The sequence below is a fragment of the Limulus polyphemus genome, unplaced genomic scaffold, assembly GCF_000517525.1.
Source record: "Limulus polyphemus unplaced genomic scaffold, Limulus_polyphemus-2.1.2 Scaffold450, whole genome shotgun sequence".
In the NCBI taxonomy this organism is placed as follows: domain Eukaryota; kingdom Metazoa; phylum Arthropoda; class Merostomata; order Xiphosura; family Limulidae; genus Limulus; species Limulus polyphemus.
This window is the reverse complement of record NW_013666060.1, coordinates 235,328-246,168: the sequence shown is the minus strand read 5'-3', so window position 1 is coordinate 246,168 and position 10,841 is coordinate 235,328. Positions and strand designations below refer to the sequence as shown.

Below are 10,841 nucleotides of genomic sequence, written 5' to 3'. Positions count from 1 at the left end.
GAATCCCACCACTGGATGGAACCCTAAACTTATACCAAGTTTTATATAGGAAGTTATTCCAAGCTACTGCCTAAACAAGGTAATTTCTGTACAATCACAAATAAATATTCTATTAACATAGCCATAATATCATAAGTTAATTGTCTCTAAAGTCATTGTTAGACTTAGAAAAGTATAGGGATTTTAGACAAAAAAAAAACATTTCTGGAAAAACTAACTTAAGTAGTAAAACTTACTTGTTGTATCATTTGAAAATGTGTTGACTTTTCTTACAGGAGTTATCATGAACATCAGGAACCATCATATGATGTATGTGCAGTTACAGTTAATCTAGAAAAACAGAACACACATTGTAGGGTAAAACCGTATTCTGAATTACTAAACAAAGCAGACATGTTTCAGACAGTTATAAGCACGCTGCAAAAACTATGAATTCCACTAAGGATTAAGACCTAGGAACAGTTCATTGTATTTTGTACTTTAACATATACATAAATTGTATTTTTGTGCAAAGTGACTCAGCTTACATCTGACAGCCAATAAAACAACTGCTTTCCATGTGTTCAAATATTAGCATCTTGTATGGTTCAAATAAAACAGTTTTTTTGTTTATTTATTTTTTATTCTTAATTAAATGGTCACTATTCATCCATTGGACAATTATTGGGGTGGTTATGCACATAACCAATGTGCAACTTTGCACCAAAAAAACAAACCAAACTAGCTAACTCATTATCCTGCCATCAAGGGGCAGGGACCTAAAGCTCATCTGAGTATAGAGGCATGAGTATGCCCACCATACTGTATTTGTGATGTTTCAGCCTGTTGTTAGCTGAGAGGTCGAGTGAGAAAAGTTTATGCTGCAACCACAGGTTCTTTGTACAATGCTAAGCAAGTTCTGTTCCCTATCTTGAAAGATGCAGTCAAGGAAAGTCTGGACCACTTCCTTAAGTATTTCAGATAGGTCACTGTCAAGAATAAAGATTCCTAGACAAGCGGTGCATTGCCAGATGCTAAATCTGTATAAATGAGTGTGAGAAGCAACCAAGTGTTTGAATAATTAAGAAGATTCTGGCAGTATTTGTCTGGCTGCCTGAAAGAAGTCAGACAAGGAAATACTAGTGGAAAACCAGCATGTTAGCTCCAATGATTGGCTGAGATGCTGACAACAACCTCCTGACCTTGGCTGAGTTACCAGCAGCTAGGACAGCTACTGGAACATAACATCAATGACTGAAAGGAATTGGCAATCCTTGCTTACTTAGCTATCAAGTGGTGTTTGACTACGAAATATATGTACTACATTATGTGATTGGCACTCTATTATTACAAAATCAGGACAGATTTGTTAATTTTAAAATTAACTGAAATAAAAGGGCATTATGACCCTTACTTTGAGCTATTGAGCAGTGTTTCACCATAAGTTATCTGCAGGATATCAGGTGATAGCTATTCAATCAAATATCTAACACTTCTTTCAGATTAGGTACATATGTTAGACTGACTTAGCTTTCCAAAGTTAGGCAGTCATGTGCTCAATTACCACAGTTAGGATGGCTTGTGTTAATGGATGTAATACCTAGAATATTAAGTTTGCATGACTGAGGATGATAGTTAGAAGTTTGAAACCACAAGCAAGAGTTGGATGTTGGGAACTTTACTTTGAGCCATTGATCAATTTAATGAGGCAAAATATTTTTACTACATTTTGCAAATACCACTCACCCTGTGTAGCCAAGTAGTAGCAGAATTGTTGCTAAGCAGACAATGCAAAAGTTGCTAAACATCTACAGTACACAAATGTATACATAACTCAACATTTTACAGTGAAAGAGTTGCATCTTTTCTCAGCTCAAAATATGAATCAGGTTGTTAGGAATTTAAGTAGAATAACCCTTGTTTGACTGAATATGCCTGTATTTATTTTACTACGATACCAACTGAGGGGAGTGAATTGACACTAAAATGATTCAATATCTGGATAGTTCACCTACTAGTATTGATGGCCATCTAGGGCTGTAATTGCATTTTACTGTAGAATACTATGTCTAGCCTAGGTTAGTCCAAGTGTGTGCCGACATATACAGTGAAATACAAGCACAATTATCAATCCCAGCTTAAAGAATTTTAGTCAATATTCCTAATTTGGCTGGATTCTACTGGTGGTTATTTTGTGATGCCAAGAAAACATGTTAATGTTAACATCTTGTATGTGGCAGCACAATACAGGATTCCAGCTAACAAGACAGATAGTGGAGATAGCTCTTGTTGGTTTCTGTGGTAACAGCAGGAGGAAGTCACTCTATAGCTGCAATATACACGTATGAATAAACATGTGTGTAGTTTTGCATAAGTGCATGGACATTACATAGTTCTTCATGAATGTTGCAAAACACAATTGAATTAATTACACTGAAAACACATGTAATTATCAAGCAACAGAGAAGTGTAAATAAAGGGATTTGATCTGAATGTTGACCGAGATACAAGGTCAAAGGTAATTAACGACTTTTAGAGCATTATTTAAGATACATCCAACATTTCCATTACTGCTGGAAAAAGAATGTTTTCAATTTCTAAACTGAAATATTCATCAGGCAGCAATTTTTGTTGAAGAAAGAAAAGTAATGGATAAGTTCACACTATCTTTAAGAGAAATCACAATTTGACCTAATGTATTCTAAAGCATTAATGAAAGATATTTCAGTTGGATCAAATCTAAATATTAATGAGCAGGTGAAATTTGTTGTAAAAAGTGAAATATAAACAGTAGCTTAGGTATTAAAAATGAAAACTTGGTATTTCCAGGGTTGTTTTTTTTTATGTAGGACATAGTACTTTTAGTTCTACTCCACTGGACCCAAGTTATATTTAGATAACTAGATAATAATGGATGGATTGTTGAAAAGCTCCAGGCAGTTATGTTAACTGTTGCCATGGGAATGACAGCAATGGGCAGCACAGCTGTGTGTTGATTAAGTGTAAGACCCAATGAAGCTTGAATCAGTAATGAAAGAAACTATTACAAAGAACAATGTTTCGACAAACTTGTCAATATGTTGTACATTTGTAATAAAGTTTCTTTCCCTATGCATTCAAGCTGTTTCCAAACTTTATTTTCTAAAAAGTGGGTTCCTTGTCAAACAATGAAGTTTGGTAGATTAAGATATCCATACAAGCAACGAATGCATTGATTACAGGCAATACACACAGTACACAAATCTAATGCAGTGTTACTTGTTATGGCTGCTGGCACAACACTCAAACTTACTTTTAGCTGAAATTCTTACCAATCAGAATCTAGCTGATCTCACAACTTCTAATCATGACTTTTGTTATGTATGATCAAATACTTGACCTTTTTTGCTATCTTTTTTGACTGGATGTGCTAGAAGTTTTGAAGAAATGATTATGCTGCTAGCTTGACCACTCATACTCTCACTGTAAAATTAGATATTGTTCTATGACATTGTTATGACCACAACTATATCATTAGATTTCTAATCACCAAAACCAGCAAGGAAAACATCACCTGTCCCTGCAACCTCTCCAGGATCCAGCCTGCCATGGAAATTAAACAGTAACAACTCTGGATGAGAACCACAAAGTTTATTTTTCCTTTCATTTATGTTTATCTTTACTATTATTTAATCATTGTCACTTACACAAGTAAATAATTAAAAGCTTTATCCTCCTCCTTCAGTAACTCAAAGTAATTACTTGTAATTTTAACCACATTTAAGTTATTGATTATTCTTGAATCATTATTGTGCAACATTTTCAATCATTTTTATTCTTTTTGTGAACAAATGACATACAATACATCTCTTCTTTCATCTTGAATTATCAGTATGCAACATTTTGGTATCATTATTTTTAAGATCTTTGTTCAAGAGTAAAATATAAGGCATTACCCTTCTTTCATCTTGAAAGAATATGCAAGATTTTAAAATCATCTTTGTACAGGAGAAGAATACAATGCATTTACAATTTTTCTTTTTCATCATGCAATGTTGTGTATTTTCTATGAAAGCAGAATGAAAATATTAACCCTTCCTCACCTTTGAAGTTCTGATCATTTCTTTTTACTGTGTGAAGCGTGCTAGTGTTTCCCAATAAAACAAAAAAACATTAATGTTACTTCTGATTGTGATTATCTTTATATTCAGGTACTTTTGTACAAGTGTATGTGACATTACTCTTGCCATCAATACCTTATTAGTTATCAGTACACATAGTCATGTGATAAAATGTATGAAAGTGAATAAAGAAAGTAGTTATTGATTTTATATTGTGTTGATCTATGTTGAATAGCTTTTGTATATTTTCTAGAGTATTAATGGGAAAAGCTTATGTTCTGTTGTGAGGTTATAAAGTATCAGTGAAATTGTTTTTCTATGAAAAAGACACCGATTTTATACTATATTTTTGATAGATAGAGATAAAATGTTCATTTCGGCACCGAGTTCTATTACCATATGATCTTGGTTTCATGTATATATTAAGAAACCAGGTGTATTCATTTCTTATATTTGATGTGGTATTATATTATTCTATTTTAATATTGAAATAAGTTTCCCTGTTAAAAAGCCTCTCTTGATGTATTTGAGATGCTGTATGCTTTGTTTTTATTGTTTTACATTTGTCAGTTTTTTGTCCATGTAAAATTAATTCATTAAATTGAGTTTTATTAAAAGGTCTATTTCACGTATTTGAAAAGCCTCTCTTGATGTATTTGAAATGCTTTATGTTTTGTTTTTATTGTTTCACATTTGTAAGTTTTTTGTGCATGTAAAATTAACTCATTAAATTGAGTTTTGTTAAAAGGTCTATTTCTTGTATTTGAAATATTTCACTGATTCTATATTAAAGGAATTTAAATTTTTAAAATTTGTATTTTGTACTAAGATTAATGTGCTTCTTCATTAAAGAATATCTTGTATCTTAAACTGTAATGCTAATTTAATGTGATATTTTGATTTTGTTATTGTAACATCTATTTTGTTAAGTCAACATGTGATGTTTTACAGGGCCGAGAGAAAGCTACCCTGCTGTCTTGATTGCTACTGCACATTATTTAACTGGATTTTAAATTTGAAAGTAAAAGTTTGCTTGCAGATAAGTAGTGGAAAAGTGTGGTATGTATGCATACCACGCATTTTTACACTCTTACCATTGTACATATGTACAGAGTATGTAGTTTGACAAAGAACAGTGGTTAGGGAAGTAAGTAAGCCCCTTTTACCCTAGTAACCTATTGTTCAGAGTCGTTCATCTATGACATCACATGTACCTTCTCATGATAAAATTACAGTAAACTTGAGTATACTAAGTGAAAGTAGACAGATCTGAGTGGCCAATCAGACTATTTCTCTAATGGAATGAACAGTGATGTAGGTTGCACATGCACCCTGAGAGGGATGGCATTATAGAATTTTGTATATAATACTATGCCCACACTATTATCTCTCTCTCTCAGGCTCAAGACCTCAGTCTGGTAAACAAAGCTTAAGTTCTTTGTTTGACTAAAACAATTTTCTCCAAATTAACAAGTCTAAGAAGACACTTTGAGTTATCTATCCAGGAAAGAAGCTGTCTTTTGTCTTATGTACTTATCAATTTTAATAGAGTTAAAGTGTTAAATAATGACTATTCATTATGTCCAGTCTCTTTATTTGCTTCAGCTTTAGCAAGAGACAGAGAATTGACACTTACTCTTTAATACATTTCCTGATCAAATTTCCCATTATTCTGCAGGTTCTACCCAATTACTTGAAGGGAATACCAAATGAATGCAATGGAGAATCTAACCTGTAATTTTAAAATCTGGGTAACAACCAAGTTACTAACATTCAACTGATTATAGATTCATGCACTAAAAGAACTTAGTAAATTTGTTTGCAAAAATATTTGAAATTTTTAGCCTTAAATAGCAGAATACTTACTAGAGTGAAGAAAACTTGTGCATAGTCCCTCTTATGGACATACAGCAAACCACCTCATCCAACAAGTTTTGGATGAAACTGGACAATATGCAATTCTTTCATTTCATATATAAGCCAGTGGGAAATATATATATTTTATCATCTAAAACACAAGTATAGGCAGGAGATATTTTTAAATTAATACTTTTAAATATTTTGACAGTGAATAGGTTTTAATCTTAGCAACTATGAAAGCTAAGTCTCTTATAGTCCTTAGAAAATAAAAAGCAACTCAGTAAATTACATGGAGTTTGGCGTGCGTGTGTGAGATCACATCGCCAATGGAGTCAAACAATAGTCAGTCATCTAAATATACAATAACAAGCATTTGAGAGAACAGCCATTGTGCAGGATTCACTGGAATATGAGGGACATAGTCAGTGCTGAAATAGAACAGATATTGAATGATCAGATAATTCAACCTCCAGAGTGCTTGGTCATCTCCAGTTGTGACTGTCAATAAGAAGGAACATCAAGGTGCTGTGTGGATTTTAAGTAGGTGAACGAGGTAATGCATTTCAACCCTTTTCCTCTAATACACATGGATGAATGTCTGAATATGATATGGGAATCTCTTTCATTTTTGGTCTAAGAAATAAGTAGGTGACTGAAGATTGGAAAGTTGCTAATTTACTATTATCTTGTAAAAAAAACTGGTGTTACTCTGGAAATTATAGATCAGGTAGACTTATTTCTTTAATGGGAACAAGTCTAGAGATTCTGATAAAACAAGATTTGCAAATAAATTAGTAAAATATATCAAAAACAGCCAACAAGCAATAACCAAATGGAAGTCTTGCCTTATTAACATTTTTGAGGATTATCTGATGTACTTGTATATTCAAAGAGCTTTTACTAAGGAATAAAGTAAAAGGTAGGGAAAAAACTAGTTAGCTGAGAAAGCAAAAAAATTGTCATTAATGGAGTTCAACAAGACTGGACCTTCAAGGGTCAATGCTTGGGCCTTTGCTTTTTCTTATTAACATTAATGATACCAATAGGAAATTGACAAAATCTACTGATGAGATTAAATCATTAGATATTTCTAGCTGTGACAAGATACTACAGAATGACTTAGATCAATTAGTTAGGTAAACATGTATTTGGCAAGTGATCTTTAATTATAATAAATGCTACACAATGTATTTAGATTATCATAATCTGGATCATGTTTAATATAAGATGGGAACACTCAACAGTATGACATGAAGTGCAGCATCTTGACATAATGGAGGACAATTCATTCATATCACTGAGGAAGTTCTGTTGCTAGTAGTAAATCCAATAAAATGTTTGTTTGTTTATAGAAATACTGATTAAAAGTCAAAAGAGGTTATTTCTTTATCAGTCAATAGTTAGAGGCCTCACTATGAATAATAATATATTCATCTTTGGTCTTCTTACCAAAGAGATAATGACTTATTGAAAGAGGTTCAGAGAAGGTCTACCAGGATGTTTCCATGGATGGAAGGGTTATTTTATGGGGCTCGGTTAAGATATTTTAACTTAGTTTCGTTGAAGAAGAAAAGAAAAAAGGGTAAGGCATGATATTAAAGTTTAAAAGAGAATTCATACAATAAACACCTCTGCTAGATTCTGAAAAAAACTGTCAGAGGACAAACATTTAAGATTTCAAAACATCCAGTCAAGACAGTTTTATTTTCCTAACAGGGTGATTGGTTTATGGAATGACTTTCCATAGACAATAATGAAGACTGGCACTTTACAAGGGTTCAAGAAAAAAATCAACAACTTCCTGAAAAATAAAGAGTGGGTGTGGAAAGACAGCCTTGAAGAACCAAATGATCCCTTGTTGGACATATGCTAAGTATAATTTTTAAATACTTTAAATTGACTCACTTGCTTCAGGTCCATTTGGTCGAATGTTCAACATTAGCCGCTGCATCACAATGCCTTCATTACCTTTGTTTTCTGAGCATTAAATTTCATATGGGCCAGGCTTTCTTAAGTGTCCAATTTGATGTCAGTGTTCTGGGACAAATTTCTCGGAGTATGTATCTTACAAACATATAATAATTTCTAAATGATAGACAATGGATACAGCTTTCCAAACATACAATATGTTGAGTTTGTATTAAGTTTACCAGCAAACAAAGAAAAAAAAATGGTGGGGTGTTAAAAGTAGCATGTGGCCAGCAGAAAAGATTAATTTCAAAGCAATAACACAAACAGAAAAATTGTAAGTGTGATTCAAGCCTTTATTGTGATTAACTAGTAAACATTTATCCTTTGAAGATTTCTTATTAGCCGATTGTCACATTATATTTTTACATATAAAAACATCAAAGTAACATGTTTCCATAATCATGCATTGTCCTTTACAGTTGTTTATTAAGATAACTAGAAATTTGAGTAAATAAAAAGATTAGTCTAAAATCAATTTGGGAAGTATATAATTTGATCTGATCATTTCCCAAACACAGGATAGAGATATTGTGGGTTATGTACATTTGGAGCTTGTAATAAAGTTAATTTTTTTAAGCACGTGATCTCCTTTATGCATATATCTAGTGTAGATACTCAAATTGTCATATCATTATACACAACAGCCAAGACATTTGTTGTTATCAATAACTGAAAGGTTAAGAGTAAATTGCATTATTCAATAAAAATCACTGAACGTGAAATTGCATGAACTCCTTTACTTCAGTTGGGAATATATGGAGTACATAATGCTTTAATACTTGTTTAGATTCCACAATGTATAGATAATTAGGAATTGAAATGTATTAATCCCAAATCAACTCATTTTTCCTTCAAGAAAAGTCCTTGAAAGTGGACTTACAGGAATTACATAACACGTGTTTATCTCTTTAACTGTGGTAGTTTTAGGATTAAATGAATGATAAATCACAAAGCTAAGTCTGGGAGGGATAATTAAGGGTCTATTTATAAAAACAGATAATTGGGAACATGGTGAGATGCTTGAAAAGGAGTCCACAGAATGGATACAGGAGATCACCATTTTAATTCAACTTGCACTTTAGTATAATGCCATATTATAATAAAAGCTTATGTTTATAATCTATGGAAGTATTCTAATACAAGATAACTATTCTAATTAGCTTGCTATAGCTGGATTTACTGTAGAAATCACATTACTTTCTCCACCTGTCTTTGATAATATACAGAGGTGGTATGCATTTCAGTGATGGTTTCATATTTGTAGTTTTAGAATGGGTGGTAAATGAAGTCAACAGCCAAAATATTATCACAGAAAAATAAAAAAAGGCAGCAGAAGAGAAAACCTTCTTACAATTTGTTTCCTTTCTATTCTAGGTACAACATAAACTGGTAAAGAAGAACACATGTGAAAAACAGTAGTCATCTTCATCAAGGTGGAAAAATGACAGAATGTAGCCCAAGTGCTGGATTTTTGGCACAAGGTTTTTCAGTAGTTACATTTTCAAAAACTGTATGAATCATTAATAGGGAAAGATTTTTCTTCAAAATTTTCCAGTTGAAAAGTGGGCACTCAAGAAAGCCTGGTCCATATGTCAAAAAACTGCATCAAATACTGATGTTACCTTTATAATAATAATATTAAGAAAAGGCCCAAGTTGCAGATGACAGCCCCTAACACAACCAAAGAATGCACGAGAAAGATGCAAAGAGTACTACAATGAATAGGTGTCAAAACCATAAAGTGACCCTGGGAGGTTTTAAAAGCAAACCGATGTCGACTGATTCAGCTCTATGATCAGCAGGGACTGGCAAAATCCCCTTTAGCTTTACTCATGATAGTCCATGAGTAGCGGCCCATTCAATTTTTTGTGAGATAATACTAACATCCAAAATTGCGTCTAGATGGTCTTAACATTATAGTATTTGTTCTGAATTTCCGTTATGCGGTATATCTGTTGGTTTCACATAACAAGTGGGCAAGAGAGATCTTAAGTTCATCTCGTTCTGACTGACTTCATTACCCTGTAGACAAGTAATGATTTTCCTAATCTGAAAAGATATTTCTGGACATACTTACCTCCACTGACACTTAGTCATTTATCGATCTTCCTCTTTGCCATCTAAACAATATATTTTTTTTTTGGCGATTTATGGGGGCGCCATCAGCAGATGATATGCCCCCAATTTCACCCATCTGATCTAGTTGAACTAGACACATTCGTCACTCTGCCATTTAGCATTAAGGAGAAGTTAGTAGTTACATATACATACATTTTTGTTTCCAATTTTTTTATTGTTTTTTTATTATTGTTATACTTTTTTGTAGTTAACTGTGTTACACTAAAAATCCTACAAGGTCATGTTATTGAAATAATACATAAGGAAAAAAGTTTACATAGTTAGTTCTTCTCAACTGGGAAGACTCCAGCCATTGGAGACAAGGATAAAAGAAGTAGCCCAATTAGTAAAAAGAAAAGGACATTAAATTTTTTATTTTATTTGTTATAACGAAGTTATATATTGCGGGATAGAGACAATTCGTAGTTAATAGAGAGAGGTAGGTAAAAGGGACTTTTATGTTACCCATCTGTTGTTTTATGGCTGCTCATCTCTTTGGTAATATATACATAATATACATAATATATACAAGTAACACGTCATGCACTTCTCGAACGTTCACGTCCCTTCCTGACTTCTCGAGAGCTTACTAGATTCGTTATTTTTGTATATATATAAGACGGTCACAAAGTGACGGCAACAATGTGTAATTGAACTGTGGACCGAGAGAGAGACGTATTGTTGAGCGCGTGAGACGTTCGTTGTGAATTATAGCGTTTGTTATAGCGCGACTGTGGAAATTAAGTGTATCGCAAACTTATATTCAGAAAGAATAAACCAGTTTTAACCCGATGACTACCGGTACTAACTTTC

The 10,841-nt window shown here is 32.9% G+C and overlaps 1 long non-coding RNA gene across 4 annotated transcripts in view; it reads right to left on the bottom strand.

The window, feature by feature from the left end:
• Positions 1-10,161, bottom strand: part of LOC111085536 — a 19,210-nt gene extending 9,049 nt beyond the window's left edge. For all 4 annotated transcript variants that reach the window (XR_002610360.1, XR_002610357.1, XR_002610358.1 and 1 more), the window contains exons 1-2: positions 9,988-10,161; positions 237-330 (exon numbers count right to left, since the gene is read on the bottom strand). This is a non-coding gene — a long non-coding RNA (uncharacterized LOC111085536). The remainder of the gene's footprint in view (positions 1-236; positions 331-9,987) is intronic.
• Positions 10,162-10,841: the final 680 nt, after the last annotated feature.